We start from the raw sequence: 20,213 nt of genomic DNA, 5'->3' as shown, positions 1-20,213 counted from the left end.
ACAGTTTCTCTCTATCTACTCTTTCTAGACCCCTCATGATTTTGAACACCTCTATCAAATCTCCTCTCAACCTTCTCTACTCTAAGGAGAACAACCCCAGCTTCTCCAGTCTATCCGCGTAACTGAAGTCCCTCGTCCCTGGAACCATTCTTGTAAATCTTTTCTGCACCCTCTCTAAGGCCTTCACATCCTTCCTAAAGTGTGGTGCCCAGAATTGGACGCAATACTCCAGCTGAGGCTGAACCAGTGTTTTATAAAGGTTCATCATAATTTCCTTGCTTTTGTACTCTATACCACGATTCATGAAGCCCAGGATCCCGTATGCTTTTTTAACCACTTTCTCAGCCTGCCCTGCCACCTTCAACAATTTGTGCGCACATACCCCCAGGTCTCTCTGTTCATGCACCCCCTTTAGGATTGTACCCTTTAGTTTATATTGCCTCTCCTCGTTCTTCCTACCAAAATGTATCACTTTGCACTTTTCTGCATTAAATTTCATCTGCCACGTGTCCGCCCATTCCACCAGCCTGTCTATGTCCTCTTGAAGTCTATCACTATCCTCCTCACTGTTCACTATACTTCCAAGTCTTGTGTCATCTGTAAATTTTGAAATTGTGCCCTGTACACCTGTGGTAAACCACTGTTGTGCCTGTCTGTATGTGTGTGTGTGTATTCCACTAGGTACAGGTCTGGACATGCCTCGGCTGACTCCTCCCACTATTCCAGGTATATAAGTGACTACCTCCCAGTCCCTTAGTATTCTGGACGGGTCGACCACTTGAGACAGGACCTTCATTCTTTAGTTGATAAAAGCCTGGTTGTTACTCGCTTAACCTCAGTCTTTTGAGTAATTGATGGCGCATCAATTTTATTAACTAAATTTTTTATAATGGAGAAGATCCTCACACCAGCATGCCTGGACCTGGACAGTCGGGAAGCGGACGCTTCCACCAAGTTTGCTCACTGGCTCACGTGCTTTGAGACATTCCTGACTGCCTCCACTGCGGTCGTAATGGATGCGGACAAACTGTCTGTCCTGATCTCCAAGGTGAACCACCGAGTGTACTCAGTCATCCGGGACGTGACCTCGTACACAGCCGCCCTCCAGCTCCTCAAGACCCAGTACACGCGCCCTGTGAACGAAGTATACGCCAGGCACCTTCTGGGGAGTCGCAAGCAACAACCTGGGGAATCGACTGAGGAATACGTCCAAGCACTGTCCGTGCTTGGCCGGGCCTGTGGGTGTAAGGCGGTAACGCCCGCTAAGTACACGGAGGAACTGATCCGGGATGCCTTCGTAGCGGGCCACAGGTCCAACTACACCCGACGGCGACTGCTGGAGCAGAGTGACCTCACCCTCGACAAAGCCTCCGAAATCGCACTAACGCTGGACGCAGCCTACCGGGGCATGGAAGCCTACTCCTCTGCACCGTGGACGCCGCGAGGAACGACAACCTGGGACACGGTAGGACAGCCCCATAGCACCGTGCCACCCCAGCCACAGCCCAACAACGGCCCAACTACCGCAGCAGTGTCCCAAAGCCAGACAGCAGTATCCCAAGGCCAGAAATGCTACTTCTGTGGCCAGGCCAAACACCCCAGAGCGCGCTGCCCGGTGAAGAATGCGACCTGCTCGGGCTGCGGGAAAAAGGGACGCTACGCCAGCGTCTGCAAGGCCAAAGCCACCCCGAACGCCAGCAGCACCGCATGTGGGCCGTGCGGGCCGCCATCTTGGGCCTCCCCAGCCATGTGCGAACCACCGCAGCAGCAGCCATCTTGGACGACTCCAGCCACATGGGAATCATGGACGCTGCCATCTTGGACACTAGCCGGGACGCAGCAGACCGCCAACCCCCCCCCCCCCCCCCATCTGATACCCGCTGCGACACACCGACCCCTACGCTGGCCTCTGTTACGCTGGACCAAACGAGACCGCACCAACTAGCTCGGTCCAAAATGGACGTTAAGGTAAACGGCCATGCAATAAACTGCCTTTTTGACTCCGGGAGCACAGAGAGCTTCATCCACCCCGACACGGTGCGGCGTTGCTCTCTCCCAGTCCTGCCTGCGCACCAGCGGATTTCTATGGCCTCCGAGTCCCAGTCAGCGGACATTGGTGGCTACTGCGTGGTGACACTAGTAGTAGACGGGACTGTGTTCAATAATTTTAAACTCCTGGTCCTGCCCGACCTCTGCGCTGCCGTCCTACTGGGGTTGGATTTCCAGTGCCACCTCAAAAGCGTTACGCTGGCGTACGGTGGCCCCCTCCCCCCACTCACAGTCCGCAGCCAGCAGCCTCCAAATTGCCCGCCGCGCACCAGATGCAACCTTTCCACACTCGGAGTCCCACCCCCCCCACTGTTTGCTAACCTCACCCCCGACTGTAAGCCCATCGCCACAAAGAGCAGGCGATACAGTGCCGAGGACAGGGTTTTCATCAAAACCGAAGTGGAGCGGCTCCTGAAGGAGGGGATTATTGAGGGCAGCTCCAGCCCCTGGCAAGCCCAGGTTGTGGTCGTTAAGACCGGCGAGAAACAACGCCTGGTCATCGACTACAGCCAAACAATAAACCGCCACACCCTGCTGGACGCCTACCCACTCCCCCGCATAGCTGACATGGTCAACCAGATTGCGCAGTACCACGTCTTTTCGACCATTGACCTGAAATCAGCGTACCACCAGCTCCCCATCCGCCCTGAAGACCGCCAGTATACTGCTTTTGAGGCAAACGGCCGCCTCTTATCACTTCCTTAGGGTTCCCTTCGGCGTTACCAATGGGGTCTCCGTCTTCCAAAGGGAGATGGACCGGATGGTCGATCAAAACGCGCTGCAGGCCACTTTCCCTTACCTAGACAATGTGACCATCTGCAGCCATGACTTGCAGGACCATGACGCAAACCTCGAGAAATTCCTCCGCACCGCCCAACTCCTGAACCTGACATATAACAAGGAGAAGTGCATATTCCGCACAGACCGCCTCGCCATCCTTGGCTGTGTTGTGGAACACAGGGTCATCGGTCCCGACCCGGACCGGATGCGTCCCCTTATGGAACTCCTACTGCCTAAAAGCTCTGAAGAGGTGCCTAGGGTTTTTTTCCTACTACGCTCAGTGGGTCCCCTACTGTGCAGACAAAGCCCGTCCACTGATCAAAACCACCTCTTTTCCCCTGATGGCAGAGGCCCGCTTGGCCTTCCACCGTATCAAGGAGGACATTGCCAAAGCCACCATGCACGCAGTGGACGAATCCATCCCCTTCCAGGTGGAAAGCGATGCGTCCGACTTCGCTCTGGCTGCCACCCTTAATCAGGCGGGGAGACCTGTGGCATTCTTCTCATGAACCCTCCAGGGCCCGGAGACCAGACACTCCGCGGTCGAGAAGGAGGTCCAGGCTATTGTGGAGGCTGTGCGTCATTGGAGGCACTACCTGGCTGGAAAACGATTTACCCTGCTCACTGACCAGCGTTCAGTTGCTTTTATGTTCAACAACAAGCAGAGGGGCAAAATCAAAAATGACAAGATCTTGAGGTGGAGAATCGAACTTTCCATCTACAATTACGAGATCTTGTACCGGCCTGGGAAGCTCAATGAACCCCCAGATGCCCTATCGCGTGGCACCTGCGCCAGCGCGCAGATCGATAGGCTGAGGGCCCTCCACAATTACCTCTGCCACCCGGGGGTCACCAGGTTCTTCCACTTCATCAAGGCCCGCAACCTGCCTTACTCCATCGAGGAGGTCAGGACCATGACCAAGAACTGCCAAGTCTGCGCTGAGTGCAAACCGCACTTTTATAGACCAGGCAGAGCCCACCAGATAAAAGTCACTCGCCCTTTCGAATGCCTGAGCGTCGATTTTAAAGGGCCTCTCCCCTCCTCCGACCGCAATGTGTACTTCCTCAACATCATTGACGAGTACTCCCGTTTCCCGTTCGCTATCCCCTGCCCGGACATGACCAGTGCCACAGTCATTAAATCTCTGAACAGCCTCTTCACCCTGTTCGGTTTCCCCAGCTATATCCATAGCGACCGGGGCTCATCGTTTATGAGCGACAAACTCCGCCAGTACCTGCTCGCTAGGGGTATAGCCACAAGCAGGACCACCAGTTACAACCCCCGGAGGAACGGACAGGTGGAAAGAGAGAATGCAACAGTTTGGAAGGCCGCCCGACTAGCCTTAAAGTCTAGGGGCCTTCCGACCTCCCGCTGGCAGGAGGTGCTCCCCGATGCGCTCCACTCGATTCGGTCACTGCTCTGCACTGCCACCAATGCCACCCCTCACGAGAAGATGTTTGTCTTCCCAAGGAAGTCCACATCGGGGACATCATTACCGCCATGGCTGACGTCCCCAGGGCCGGTACTACTGAGAAGACACGTGAGGGCCAATAAAACGGACCCTCTGGTCGAGAGGGTCGACCTCCTCCACGCCAACCCCCAGTACACTTACATTGCGTACCCGGACGGGCGGGAGGACACAGTCTCCATACGAGACCTCGCACCCTCGGGGACCGCTGTAACCCACTACCCATTACCACCCCCCCCCCCCCCCACGACCCGATATCCAACCCCAGCAGCCGGCTCGCCTTGGACCGTCACCCACGAGGACTACACTCCAGGGCCCCAGCCGACACGGGACGCGACGCCGGAAGCTACACCCCCCCTGCCGTCGCCACGTCGATCACAGCGGCAGACAAGACCTCCGGAGAGACTCCAATACACAAACTTTTGAATACACTTCGCCCTGCCGGACTCATTTTTAAACAAGGGGTGAATGTGGTAAACCACTGTTGTGCCTGTCTGTAGGTGTATGTGTATTCCACTAGGTACAGGTCTGGACATGCCTCGGCTGACTCCTCCCACTATTCCAGGTATATAAGTGACTACCTCCCAGTCCCTTAGTATTCTGGACGGGTCGACCACTCGAGACAGGACCTTCATTCTTTAGTTGATAAAAGCCTGGTTGTTACTCGCTTAACCTCAGTCTTTTGAGTAATTGATAGCGCATCAACACCCAAGACCAAGTCATTAATATATATTAAGAAAAGCAGTGGTCCTAGTACCGACCCCTGGGGAACACCACTCTATACCTTCCTCCAGTCTGAAAAACAACCGTTCACCACTACTCTCTGTTTCCTGCCACTTAGCCAATTTCGTATCCATGCTGCCACCGTCCCTTTTATTCCATGGGCTTTAACTTTGTAGTAGTGCCATGGGATCTTTTACGCCCCCCTAAGAGGGCAGACGGGGCTAACATCGCAGCCAGAAGAATATATTTTGCAACATATATTCACACACAATAGGGTAATTTCACGGATCCTGCATTCCAAATGGGAATAGGGGCATGGGTCAGAGGTAGGACTACAACATTGTAGTGTCCATCCTCCATCCCGTGCTCTTTTCACACACAACTTTCCGCTGCGAATACGGGATCAGTTGTTGTTGTTTCATATGATGGGGAAAAGCTTATAATGGGCTGTCTCGTTTGGCTGTCCATTCGATGGCCTCCTGAGATGCCGAGTGGAGAAATGAGGTGCCTCTCTGTGGGCAGGTTGATGTGATGTGTTCCACGGTCTGGGACTCCTGGCCACAGTCGCACTTCGGGTCGTCCCTCATCTTCCACTTGTGGAGCAGGTGGCCGCACCGTCCACGCCCTGTGCGGATTGGGTTGAGCGCCGCCCACTGTCTGCGAGGGAGGTCGGAGCCAGGGACCTCTGCTGTTGGGTCAGTGATGAGGTGTTGGTTCTTTATATCAAATCAAATCAAATCAAATCAACTTTTATTGTCATTGTAGTGCACAAGTGCAGTACAATGAAATGTAGGCTTGCGGCTCCCGAGAGTGTACATTTGGATTAAGACATTTAAACATTCAACATACATTTGGCTTGTAGTATATTAACATAAATATAACCATAATAAAGTGTATTGGCAGATGTGCAGGCCTTAGGGTTTATTTGTGGAGTTCAGTAGGATGACAGCCCTGGGAAAGAAGCTGTTCCTAAATCTGGTCGTACGGGTGCGAATGCATCTGTAGCGTCTCCCAGATGGCAGGAGGGCGAACAGACTGTGGCTGGGGTGGGTAGGGTCTTTGATGATGGACCGTGACCTCCGTAAACAGCGTTTCTGGTATATGTGCTCTATGGTCGGTAGCCGGGTACCGGTAATGCGATGGGATTAGTGAAATTTCCTTTCAATTTGTGTGGTTTTGTTTTGAGTCAGTGGCTTGCATTTCTCCTGCTTGACCGCTAGGCGCTCTATTTTCTCTGGTACACAGAGCTGCCAAAGGCAGGAGGCCATGATAACTGACCGGCAACCGTGCTGGAAATGAGTCCCGTGACACAGCTGCACTTAGTGCTATGATACAAGCAATGCGATGGTGATTAACCCTTGCTGTAGTTACGTTGTACAAACTCTCTGAGCTCCAGCATCGGATTGGGGCTGAAGTGTCCTGGGTTGGAGTATCAAATCTGTCAATAGGATAAGAGCACAAGAAGCAAATGTGCCCGAGAGCAGCACTTAAGGTGTTTTGAACAGCTGTAGGGTAGAAGTGACCATCGGTGATGTCAGCATGTGGACACTGTTGCTTATTTTCAGTAGGCTGAGAGTCATTTGGTACGAGCAACTTTTGATCACAATTGTTGATAAGTTTGACTCAATGGTCACACTTTTTTGCTTCTGAGTCAGATGGTTGTTGGTTCAAACCCCATTGCATAATCTAGGCTGACATTGACTGCACTGAGGGAGTGCTGCATTGTCAGAGTGCTGTCTTTTAGATGAACTGCTAATCTGAGGACCCGTCTACCAACTCAGGTGGGCATATAAGATTCACGGCCCTATTCGAAAAAGACCGGGATGTTCTGGACAACATTTATCCCTCAATCAACACCAACAAAACAAATTAACTGGCCGTTTACCTTTTAACTCGTCACTTATCTCACTGCTGTTTGCAGGATCTTGCTGTGCACTAATTGGTTGCCATGTTTGCCTGCATGCACTTGAAAAGTAGTTAGTTGGCTGTGGGATGCCCTGAGGACATGAAAGGTGCTATATAAATGCAGGTTCATTCTTTTACCCATAGGCACAGCCGGAACCCGCTTAATTCCAACTGCTCGGGACAACCTCGAAGATTGCAATAAAGCGGGAATTTCTATAAAGTAGGAAGCGACAGCGATCAAGTGCATAACAACCTTTATTTGCCTGAATTTTGTGCAACAAGGGTGAATGCAGAATGCCATAAAAATTATAACATCTTACAACATCTTAAAAGGTGAATACAGTATAACGCCTTAAAAAAAATGAAAAATGCTCACGTCTCTGGAGTTTTTTTAAATGCTATGGGCAATTCTGAGATTTTTTTGGTGGTGATCAGAAGTCATCAACCTGCAGACTTTCTCTTCCAGTGTATAAAATTCATCAGATGCTTCACTATCTTTGGAATCAATGAAGCGATGCAGAACACACAGTGTAGAATCCACCTCTCCGAATGTGGGAATTTCCAGCTCTGACGCCTCTTCACCCACACACTCTGAATCCTCAATTCCTTCAAACCATTCAAAACATCCGCTTCCGCTTTGTGTTCTTTTTTAGTTTAGCCATACTGGAAGGTCAATTTGCATTCCTACCTCACGCACACAACACTAACAAACCGGCAGGAACCGGGTCAAACCGGGTCATGAGCACGTTGGCCATCGAACCCAATCAGATTGCGAGGTGAAAGGCTCATGGTTCAAAGGTGACGAGTCTCATTGCAGTGTCACCCTCGCACAAGTGGGATTTGCATGGAATAAAATGATAAAATAAACTTTTCATGATTGGAAGTATTGGGGGGCGGGAATATAGGACTTTAGAAACGGTTGTGTTAAAGCGGGAATTCCAATTAAGCAAATAAATGGGTACGAGTGTACTACTAAAAGAATACACACTAAATATGGACAGTTTACAAGAAATAGGCACTTAAGCTGTAGCTCGTAAATTATGTGGTTGGTCCCAGCCAATGGATTATATTCTGGTTGGACCTTGTTTCTCCCATAGCTTTTTAATAGAGAAAAAAAGCATCTTTTAATGAGTGAATTTGAATTAGCGCATTGTTCTTGCACCTATGGGAGTAGAATATTTTTTATAGTTTCCATTGACATTTTAGCACGAGTGGTTATGAATGTCACTAACACAATACTGAACAGATGGGAAATTTTAATTCGCAGCATAAAAAGATGATACTGTTATATTTTTATGGAGGTAGTTAATGCGATGTTAATGTTGTCTTTGTGCGACTCCCTCCTGCACTATAAGATGTTAGTTGAAGGAAGGTATTCCCACAGTGGAGCTAAACTATCTCCGTGGGCCCAGAGAACATTTCAGAAGAGCTGCCATCGGAATCAATGCTGTCTGTTTGAGAATGTCGGACACTGGAATCCCTCTCCTCTCTCAATGTTTTCAAAGACCTGGTATAGTCATTGCTGGTTGATGAAGGGAGCTCCGTAACAGTTTATATATTGTCCAACAAGTTACATTTATATATAATTTAGTAAAGAGTCCCAATGCACTCCACTAGGATCGGAAGCTCAGCTCAGGGTCCCTGCCACAAACCCCGCTCCCTCGCCACCGACTTCATCCCTCTCCCTAACACCTGTCTGAGGCTGAACCAGAATGTTTGAAATCTTGGTGTCACATTTGAGCCTGAAATAAGCCTCCTACCACATATCCGTAACATAAATAAGACCGCCTATTTCCACCTCCGTAACATCACCCATGTCCACCCCTGCCTCAGCTCATCCGCTGCTGAAACCCTCATCCATGCCTTTGTTACCTCTGAACTTGACTATTTCAACACACTCCTGGCTGGCCTCCCACATTCTACCCTACGTAAACTGGAGGTCATCCAAAACTCGGCTGCCCGTGTCCTAACTCGCACCAAGTCCCGTTCACCCATCACCCCTGTGCTCGCTGACCTACATTGGCTCCTGGTTAAGCCTCGATTTTAAAATTCTCATCCTTGTTTTTAAATCCCTCAATGGCCTCGCCCCTCCCTATCTCTGTAATCTCCTTCAGCCCCACAAGACCCCCGAGATATCTGCGCTCCTCTAATTCTGCCCTCTGGAGCATCCCTGATTATAATCGCTCAACCATTGGTGGCCGTGCCTTCTGTTGCCTGGGCCCTAAGCTCTGGAATTCCCTCCCTAAACTACTCCTGCTTTTGATCATCTGCCCTAATTTCTCCTTATGTGGCTCGGTGTTAGATTTTGTTTTATAAAACTCCTGTGAAGCGCCTTGGGATGTTTTACTACGTTAAAGGTGCTATATAAATACAAGGGGGGAACAATTCAGTTGGTTTGCACCTCCCGTTAGCACGTTAAGAGGGCACTAATGGGGCGCAAAGCAACAAGCGCCTGTGCACGGCGATGTTTGCGCCGCTCATGGAATTAACTAGACATTTTGCGGCGGCGCTAAACACTACCGCCACGATCTCCTGCGCCGGCCGATCATGACGTCAGTCGAGTGTGCAACGCCCCGGACCGGATATTGAGTGGCGCTCCCTGCCTTACCGCCTGCCGCTAGCAACGACAGGCTGAGGGGAGCGTTTTGCAGTCAGGAAGGGACTGGGGGAGCGCTATTTAAAGGTGACTGCTTCCTGCCTTTTTTTGTTGGTGACATTTTTGCACCACCCATTCTGAGAGAGAGAGAGAGACTTCTGGAGAGATTCAACGCTGTGTGAAGGAGTTTTGGGTACTGAGCAGCACTTTGCAGGTTCATTTTGATTTGCCCTTGTATCGATTTAGAAGAGACTGTGGGGGCTGCACTCTGAGCTCTTTCCCTGGGCCTCTCCATTGTTCCTTCCAGCAGATTTGATGTACAGGTCTCTCCAGGCCGAGATTCAAGGCTGCAATGAGCAGGGTGTGGATGGAGAGCAAGATCGACCCTCCCCTTTAAGAACTGGCCGGCGCCAGTGTGTCTGTGTTCCATTGCTGACTGACATCACATGAGCTTCGCCAGCGCTCTGAGGTAGCGCCTCGCTCCTCGGCGTTAGCGCCTTAAGACAGGTGTGAAGCGCCTGATTTAGTGCTCCAATCACCTCCAGGGGCGATAAAAGCCAAGTTTGCAGAAGGAGGCGATAATTAGCGCCAGGCGCTAATCTTTGCGCCCGGCCGATAATTGCGCCCAAAATGGGGCAATACTGAATTTCTCCCCTAAGAAGTTGTTGTTGTCAAGTCGAATGTCAAGGTTGCAAACAGTTTGGTTCAGCCTCAAACATTGGCCAGGGAGAGGGATAGAGTTGGTGGCTAGGGACTGGAGTTTGTGGCGGGGACCAAAGACAATGGCTTCGGTCTTCCCAATATTTAACTGGAGGAAATTTCTGCTCATTCAATACTGGATGTCGGAGAAGCAGGTTTATTCCAACCAATGGGTGAAATGAATAGGAGCTTGTTACAAATCCAGATATGCGCATGAGTGGACCAGCTGCATTACTGAAGGAAATTTTGAAACCATCAAAAATTTTCTTCGGCAGCACCTCCCAAACCCGCGACCTCTACCACCTAGAAGGACAGGGGCAGCAGGCGCACGGGAACACCACCACCTACAAGTTCCCCTCCAAGTCACACACCATCCCGCCTTGGAAATATATTAGCCGTTCCTTCATCGCCGCTGGGTCAAAATCCTGGAACTCCCTCCCTAAACTGTGGGAGTAACTTCACCACACGGACTGCAGCGGTTCAAGAAGGCGGCTCACCACCACCTTCTCGAGGGCAACTAGGGATGGGCAATAAATGCCAGCCTTACTGGCGAGTCCCACATCCCATGAATGAATTTAAAAAAAAACTAAGATGTGTGCAAAAGACAATGTGATGATATCAATATATGCCAATTACAGCGCTGCATTTATACACTGTTCTCCGTTTAGTGACCTAGTGATTTAGCTTGCAACAGCCCCCTTTTAAATTACCATTGCACAGCCAAGATGCAATACCACATGGAACGAATCCGTGTCGATCTTTCCCGAGGAGATCTAACCCAGATCAGGATAGCGTGGGGTCTTAGACTTGACGCAGGCTCCGCAGTGCGCACCTGCACGTTGTGCTGCACGTGCTGTTTTTTTATCATCAGCTTACTGGGCCTGAAGTCTAACGTTCACTTACTTACAATGACCCGGAGTGAATTCCCGTAGGATTTTCTGTGCCGGGAACATATGTCGGCTTCAAAGTTAAGTTGACACGGGAATAACGTGAGGGAAAGTTTAATTAGAAATTGTAATTCATTTCCAAAAAGGTGGAATTTTTCAGCTGTAACTTTTAATTTCCGAATTGCCTTAAGCTATAACTGGAACGGTAGCTTTCTGCTTCCTGCCTGAATTTGGCATTTCGCTGAAGGATCATAAGATGAAGTTGGTTCATTGTTATAATTGCAGTGAGGTATATTTCACATCTCGATTACTTATGGGCTTCAGTAGCATTGTGGTTATGTTACTGGACTAGTAATCCAGAGGTCTGGACTAATGATCCAGAGACATGAATTAAAATCCCACAACAGCAGCTGGGGAAGGGAATCTGCGCTCCTTATCTGGTCTGACTCCAGACCCACGACAATGTGGTTGACTCTTAACCTGCCCTCTGAGCAAGCCACTCAGTTGTATAAGGCGACTCACCACCACCTTCTCAAGGGAAATTAGGGATGGGCAATAAATGTCAGCATCCCGTGAATGAATAAAAAATTGAGGAAAAAAAAATTCTCCCCCCTTTTGGGAGTTGCTGGGTATGGTTTCACGGGTGATCGCAGCCCTACATTACCTCACCAAAAAGGATGTGAGCCTGGAGAGTCGACGCTTGTGAGTTAACCAATCATGGGGAGCATCACAGCTGAGCATTACCCCGAGTCCAGAAAAAGGTCCTTTGCCAATATTTAAACTAAACGGGTTTGACCCTTCTGTTAAAACAGCAAACAATCGTGATTAAGTATTTGTCCACTGATCGCGCCAATCGCAGGCTCCCGTCTTCGCCTGACGGTCCCCATGCCACATTCCAGCAGGGATAGCAGATAGGGATCAGCATAGAAGCAGGAGTAGGCCATTCGGCCCCTCGAGTCTGCTCCGCCATTTAATGAGATCATGGCTGATCATCCAAATTCAGTACCCTGTCCCTGCCTTCTCCCCATATCCCTTGATCCCTTTAGCCTCAAGAAATATATCCAACTCCTTCTTGAATATATTTAATGAATTGGCCTCAACTGCCTTGTGTGGTAGAGAATTCCACAGGTTCACCACTCTCTGGGTGAAGAAATTCCTCCTCATCTCTGTCCTAAATTACCCCTTATCCTTAGACTGTGACCCCTGGTTCTGGACTCCCCTGCCATCGGGAACAGCCTTCCTGCATCTAGTCTGTCTGGTCCTGTTAGAATTTTATAAGTTTCAATGAGAAAATATTAATTCCAGGATTATCAGTGACCCCAAAGTGATTTGAACACGCAGCCTTTTGATCTGCAGTCAAATGCGCTACCGTTGTGCCACGAGGTCCACGACAGCCCTCGCTAACCTCCTCCTCCCCGTCTCATCCTGCCAACATGGAGGCGACTTTTGACCACCGCGCCATGGCGTTGGCTAAAAGCACTTGACCTTAAGATTTCAAATCTTTTTCAATAAGGAAATAGATGTTTGTCAGACAAAAAAATATATATTTTTTTTAAAATTGTTTATTTGGGAATTAGCTTGAACAGAGGTTGCAGCGAATTGTACGGCGAGAGAGCGTATATATCTTTAATTAAAACAGAAATGGAGCTGGCATTCTACTGTCCAGGACAGAAACTGGGCTGTATCTGCCAAATTACTGATTTAAAAAAAGCCCGGTTAAATGCGTTTCTGTTAGTTGCTCTGCATAGAGAATTCTTTTGTCTTAGATGCTTAGTGTCGATATCAGCCCGTCTGGAAGCATTTTAGTTCTTTTTGAACATCTTAAACCTGAATCTGCTGGGTGGGAGTGAACGATGTTTCTGCTGCATGCAGAAGTGATAATTGATATGGATGAAAAATTAAAATCTCACAGTCGACTGAATCAGCAGATGGCTGAGCGCCAGTCTCCATACAGTCGAAATGTCAAAATGCTTCTATCTTGCATGAAATTTTAGATTTCTGTTTCTGTCGAATATCAGAATAAATAGAAACACGCTACAGGAACCGTTTCCACTGGTAGGAGTGTTGGTAACCAGAGCGCACAGATTTATGATAATTGGCAAAAGAACCGGGCGGGGGGGGAGATGAGTTTTTTTACGCAGCGAGTTATTATGATCTGGAACGCACGACCTGAGAGGGCGGTGGAAGCAGATTCAATAGTAACTTTCAAAAGGGAATTGGATAAATACTTGAAAAGGAAACATTTCCTGGGACTATGTGGAAAGAGCGGGAGAGTGGGACTAATTGGAGAGCTCTTTCAAAAAGCCGGCACAGGCATGATGGGCCGAATGGCCTCCTTCTGTGCTGTAAAGTTCTATGAATGTGTTGGTGAGGGATGATCATGGGGCCAGTGATGATCCATGATGCCACACTTTTTGCACTGTCCCTCCATCTAGCTTCTAGCCGGACGTGTCCTTCAAGAGAAATTTCCAAAGGAGCTCTTGTTCACGTTGCTGTTTGTGGGAGCTTGCTGTGCTCAATTTAGCTGCCGTGTTTCCTACATTACAACAGTGACTACACTTCAGAAGTACTTCATTGGCTGTAAAGCGCTTTGAGACGTCCGTTGGTCGTGAAAGGTGCTATACAAATGCAAGTCTTTCTTTTTAGTCTTGTACCATGGCTTGATGCTGTCATGCTGTGGCACCAGGCTTCAGCTACTGGACTTCTCCTTGTGAAGAGTACATAATTTTGAATTACATTTTTGAGGAAGACCGCAATTGAGAGGTAGCTCCCTATCCAGAGGCATCTGTAGCTAATGCATAAAGACAAAATTCAAAGAAGAATGTCACTGTTGTACAGTTCAAGATGGAGTCCTCCTTAAGCTTGGTGCTTGCTGGTAGACCCAATTTAGGCTGACGAGACGGCCTGGATTTTCCTCTGCTGTTCCCACCCCATATTGAGCAGGATAGTGGCAGAAACAATGGGGAAACTGAGGCAGCGAGGCTTACTGCTGCCTCCCAATCCCAACCTTAATTTTCCTACCCCTGCGCCCCCTCCCACCGCCCTCTATAGGGGTCATCTCTGGCCTACCATTCCCTGCCCGCTACGTGCAAATATTGATGGGAGCGTGTCGGGCCCGATTTTCCCAGCCCATTTCCTTCCCGTCTCCCACTCCCTGTTATCGTCTAGTGAAAGGTGACGAGCGGCCTTGAATAGCAGCAATGAGGGCCCCATCTGCTGTAAATTGAGCCTACCAGAGGTCTCGCATCCCTCCAGTGCACCCTGCTTATCTCAACCAAAGTCTTCAGTGAAATGCTTGTTCCGGATGGGCCGGAATTTCCGATCCCTACGGGTGTGTACGAGCTGTGTACACACCCGTAGGGGCCTCGCAATTGCCGGTTTCAGGCGTGCAAAGAGCATGCACTGAAAACCGGCACTTCCGATCTGTCAAGAATCGTCTCGGCAGATCCTACGCCTGCCCGGGAGAAGGGCCTCCGCGGGTGGAGAGTTCCGCTTTCTGCACAACCTCCGCCCGCTGACAACCTTTAAAAATCTTACGCTTGGTAAAAGCCTTTTTAAAAAAAAATTAAAAAAAAAATTTTCCACTCATTTATAATTTAAAAATACTTTATTAAAAAAAGGTAAGTTTATTTTTAGCCCCGTACATTTTTTGTTTACAATATTTAATTTAATGTAATTTTAACTAATTTTAAATACGTGATTTAAAAAAGAAATGTATTTAATGTTTTAGCGTGCTTTTTGAGTGATCCCCATTCATACTTTTGACGGGTCTACACGGAGAGATCTGTCAAAAGTGTGAAGATGGGATTCCCTTCTTTGATTGGTTCCCCATGGCGCACGTGATCCCAGGGACGCTTGCGAACCGCCTGCGCCCCTGGGATACCTGGGCCTCTGCCCGCACGGACCAGGAGAGGCCCAGGATCGGAGTTCTCGGGATCTACGGAGCCAGCAGGTAAGTGCGTAGATTTTTCCCGATTGGAGGCATCTGCCCACAGGAAGCCTCCGATCGGAAAATCCGGCCCAATATATCTATATCTAATATACCCAACGTCTGTCTGTCTTTTTTTCTCTCTCTCTCTCTCAATCGCTAACTCTCCATCTAGCTAGCCATCTATCTTCAATAAAAATGAAACATTTATTCATATATTTAGTGTTCTGGAAATACTATTATAAAGGTAATAAATCCTCCTGGCTTGGTGAAATGCTGCTATCTGTAGGCGGCTTTGCTCCTTTCCCCCTAATAGGTTTACGATAAAATGAGTAAGGTGAGCTGCTTATTCTTTTACATTGAGAAACACTGGGGTGGGCGGAAACAAGCACTGCCATTTGCAATCCAAACAACATGTCGATCTAGAACTACCACCAATAAAATAAGATGAACCGGCGAAGTGACGATAGGGATGGTGCCACTTGATTGTGTTGTGTTATGAAGTGGAATTCTCTTTCACATCAATCGGACTTTGTATCCACAGACAAACGCCACTTTTTCTTTCTTTCTTTGTGCTTCATTTCCTGCCAGCAGTGAGTTGCGCTCTGAACCTATGCAAACTGTTGGGCTTCATTGAAGCATGACCTCGTGCGTTGTAGTTCCCCGCCACCTCCAAACTTCCTCCTGTCTTCCCTTGCAGAATTAAATTGTCAATCAGCACCGTGCTTTGATAAACCCTGCCTGCGGAGACCGATGGGGCTCAAAAAGGCCCCAGCAAACAGACTAAGTTGACATCAAGAGGAAAAAGAAAGAAAGACTTGGATTTCTATAGCGCCTCTCACGACCACTGGACATCTCAAAGTGCTTTACAGCCAATGAAGTACTTTTGAAGTGGAGTCATTGTTGTAATGTAGGAAATGCAGCAGCCAATTTGCACACAGCAAGCTCCCACAAACAGCAATGTGATAATGACCGGATAATCTCTTTTTGTTATGTTGGTTGAGGGATAAATATTGGCCCCAGGACACCAGGGATAACTCCCCTCTTCTTCGAAATAGTGCCATGGGGTCTTTTACGTCCACCTGAGAGAGCACACAGGGCTTCGGTTTAACGTCTCATGTTCATGTGTGGCAGGTTCTGTACTCCAGATTGGATTGTAGTTAGAAGTGTGTTGCTCTGTGTTTCTCAGTTTGATCCTCATTGACTGTAACTTTTACAGAAACCATGGGCTGGATTTTCATTGAGGAGTCGGGTAGGAGGCGGGACTACAAATTTCAGGGTTGTAGTCCCGCCTCCATTGAGTTCTAGCCACCCCACGCGATTTTGACTTGATTGACCTTGTTGAGCCTGCCCAGCGGGCTCAGCAGGCCAATTAAGGGCCACCCAGCAACAGGTGACATCACAGATTGATATTTCATCTGTCAAGACCTTTTGACAGATGAAATATCAGCATTTCACAGCTGTTTGAAGCTGTCAAACACTGACAGTCTGTATTCTAAGTTAATTCCTTCCTCTCAGGATGATTTAGAGATCTCCCCGGAACAGAAAGCTGAATGCTGCAATTTTTGACAGCTCGCAGCCATTCTGCTTTCTGTGCCGGTGAGATGAGGGACTCCCGAGACCTGAGGGAAGGAAGGCTGTAAAGGTGTAAGTAAGGGTATGTAAAACTTATTTAAGCACTTTACACACACCAAACACACTTACCTTTGCACTCATGCACCCATCACTCACCTGAACACCGGACATCTCGACCCCTCCAAGCCCTTCATCCCGACGGTTCGCCTTCTCTAACTTGGCGTGGTTTCGAGCCGTCGGGAATCCCACACTTCAACATTAAAAATAGGGATTAGGCTAAAAACTACCTGTTAACAGGCAGTTAATTGGCACTAATCCCCTTCCCGCCTCTTTGACCAAGCTTTTGCTCACCTGTCCTAATGTCTCCTTCTTTGACTCGACGTCAGTTTTTTTGATGATTATGTTCCTGTGCAACATCTTGGGACGTTGTACTGCATTAAAGACGCTGCATAAAGGCAGCTTGATGTTGGAAGTTGTCAATTGAAGATTTTGCTCGGAAAGTGGGCACACCTGCACTGAGTTGGCCAGTATCAGCTGGGGTGAGAGTAGGATATTAAAAATGGCCTCGGTGTCCCTGTTGGGTTGGGGGGAGGAGGGGGGGGGTGGTGGAATTGGCCAGGATTCTTAGTCCTAATTGTTTCCCCGTGACCCCTGCTGCAAAGTGGACAACATAAAGTTAGAATCAGGGCATGAGTTTGATACCCGGCTTTCCGATAGCACAGCAGGCACGTGCTCGAGGGCTAGCCACCTGGATGAGATACTGCAGGGATTCTGGCTCCCGTGGACACACATCTCAGCATTAATCATAGCTTTCAGGAGAGGAAGAAAGTCTGAGGCTGAACAGGAGAAAGCTGCAATTTGTCTAGTTCAGCCGATTGTCTTGTATTGTGTTGTCGCGTCTTTCCTATCCCCATCTTTCTGAACAAAAATCAGGTTGCAGATGTTTCACTCATTCGTTACAGTAATAACTGTCTCTCTGTTCATGATTTTTATCAGCCTCTGAAAACTGCGTGGAGCATTAAGTTACATTTTTTGCTTTTGGCTGTGCTATCATTGCAAGGTTGAGCCCTTTTTTGAAGCTTGCCTTCTTCCCGCCTTTATGGCCAAGCTATTTACGTTCTCCATACATAATTTGTGGCTGAGGTGATTTTCTCCTGCGAAACACAAACTTGGCCTCGTCGCTGCACTTGTTTCATCGCGGAGCTGTTTTCAGAATATGGTTTGTCAAATAATGATACTAATAATGGACATTACTTGCCAGAATGTATTCGAAGAACGTTTTGCAGTAATGGAGATTCCTGAATATTACACTCCGCAGTCACTGCAGAAAATGCAGTCACTGCAGAAACTGCAGTCACTGCAATTGTAACGTCTTTATCAAATAAATTGTCCGCTTGCCAACTTTGGGCATGATTTATGCCGCTATAGGGAAATAGTTGGAGTAAAAAAATTACATTTGCTACTCGGCTGTGGGGAAACCAATTAGTTCTTGTTTTCCACAAATTCCAAGAGGTCCCTTGGTTAAAGTAGTAAGCGTCTCTGTATCTGACTTACATGACATATCGGCGATGAGTGTTAGCATTCAGTGGGAAAGTGTTCTGTTCTTCAGCACTAACAATTCTTCATCATTGTGATAAAAAACATATACACGGCCCCTTTCACTCACTTACACATTCACTCATGCACGCACTCTCTCTCTCTCTTGCACACGCACATTCACACACACTCACACGCATACACAGGACAGGATTTTCATTGGGCCTTGGAAGCGTGTGGGGGTTTAAAATCTCGAAATCGGGGGGCACAAACCCATCCTGCCCCCAACCCGCCTCCATGCCAGTTTCAAAGGAAGCGGGTACCCGACCCGCGCTGGGACCCGCCTCCCTGAGTCGGGAAGGGGGATTAGTGCCAATTAACTGCCTGCTAACAGGTAGTTTTTAGCCTAATCCCTATTTTTATTCCTGAAGTGTGGAATTCCCGACGGCTCCAAACCACGCCAAGTTAACGAGGCGGACCGTCGGGCTGAAGGGCTTGGAGGGTTCAAGATGTCCGGTGTTCAGGTGAGTGATGGGTGCATGAGTGCAGAGGTAAGTGTGTTTGGTGTGTGTAAAGCGTTTAAAGAAGTTTGACTTACCTTTACTTACCTTTGCAGCCTTCCTTCCCTCAGGTCTCGGGAGTCCCTCATCTCACTGGCACAGAAAGCAGAATGGCCACGAGCTGTCAAAAGTTGCAGCATTCAGCTTTCTCTTCTGGAGAGATCTCTAAATCAGCCTGAGAGGAAGGAATTAACTTAGAGTACAGATTGTCAGTGTTTGACAGCTTCAAAGAGCTGTCAAACGCTGATATTTCATCTGTCAAAAGATCTTGACAGATGAAATGTCAATCTGTGATGTCACCTGTTGCCGGGTGGCCCTTAACTGGCCTGCTGAGCCCGCTGGGCGGGCTCAACAAGGTCAATCAAATGAAAATCGCGTGGGTTGGCCACAACTCGATGGAGGCGGGACTACAACCCCGAAAGTTGTAGTCCCATAGAAACATAGAAGATAGGAGCAGGAGTAGGCCATTCGGCCCCTCGAGCCTGCTCCGCCATTCAATGAGATCATGGCTGATCATCCAAATTCAGTACCCTGTCACTGCCTTCTCCCCATATCCCTTGATCCCTTTAGCCTTAAGAAATATATCTAACTCCTTCTTGAATATATTTAATGAATTGGCCTCAACTGCCTTCTGTGGTAGAGAATTCCACAGGTTCACCACTCTCTGGGTAAAGAAATTCCTCCTCATCTCTGTCCTAAATGGCTTTCCCCTTATCCTTAGACTGTGACCCCTGGTTCTGGACTTCCCGGCCATTGGGAACATCCTTCCTGCATCTAGTCTGTCGAGTCCTGTTAGAATTTTATCCTGCCACCTACATGCCTCCAGTATCAAAATCCAGCCCACAGTGTTTGAAGTGGAGCTGTTCGACTGATGTCATCTAAGATGGCCGCTCAGACAGTTTCCTAGCTAGTCCAGTGAAGGCACATGATAAAATATTGATATGTAACCGAGAAATGTATTAAATTACAAAGATTTTATTTTTGTGTGGATTAGTTTAGCCAATAAGCCTCTGCTTACTCAAACTCCTGTTTTTTTTATTGTCAATCTAATACACAGTATACCCAGCTTAATTCTGGGAAAATAGCTCATTGTGGTGTAAATTGATAACAAATTTATCTTGCATAAATAAGATTAAATGACGCAGAAGAAACATTTAAAATGGCTTTAACTGAAGTATTATGCGAAGGAATAAAGACATTCAATATCAGTATCATTTTTTTGAAGATCATTGCTTTTGACATGCATTCAAATAATAAGCAGATGTTCAGTACCAGAAACCAAATCATTCGTGCAATCTAGATTGCTTTCATTACAGTCCATTTAATGTGCTTTCACATTGTATTTGCTTCTCCACCCCACTGACAGAGCATCCAACTGATTCTCCGAGAGCAACTTTGGTACCACTTGATGATTGTGTTAGGACTTGTGTTTTCTTTTTTCCTGTCAGATTACTGGTCCATCTTTGTGGTGATCACCGCAATGAGGACTCCAGTACCTTGTGGTGA

General features: G+C 48.2%; 1 protein-coding gene and 1 non-coding gene across 2 annotated transcripts in view; one reads left to right on the top strand and one right to left on the bottom strand.

Annotated features, from left to right (window-relative positions):
• ccser1 (coiled-coil serine-rich protein 1) overlaps nucleotides 1-20,213 on the top strand; it is a 1,261,432-nt gene that overhangs the window by 276,521 nt on the left and 964,698 nt on the right. The gene's annotated exons all lie outside the window — the stretch shown is intronic.
• trnac-gca (transfer RNA cysteine (anticodon GCA)) lies at nucleotides 12,423-12,494 on the bottom strand. Its single transcript has one exon. It is a non-coding gene; the product is annotated as a tRNA-Cys (tRNA).

Source organism: Somniosus microcephalus, chromosome 2 (assembly GCF_052327205.1).
Source record: "Somniosus microcephalus isolate GS21.2 chromosome 2, FLI_Smic_1.0, whole genome shotgun sequence".
NCBI lineage: Eukaryota > Metazoa > Chordata > Chondrichthyes > Squaliformes > Somniosidae > Somniosus > Somniosus microcephalus.
Note: the sequence above shows the minus strand (reverse complement) of the source record. Positions and strands in the feature narration are given on the sequence as shown.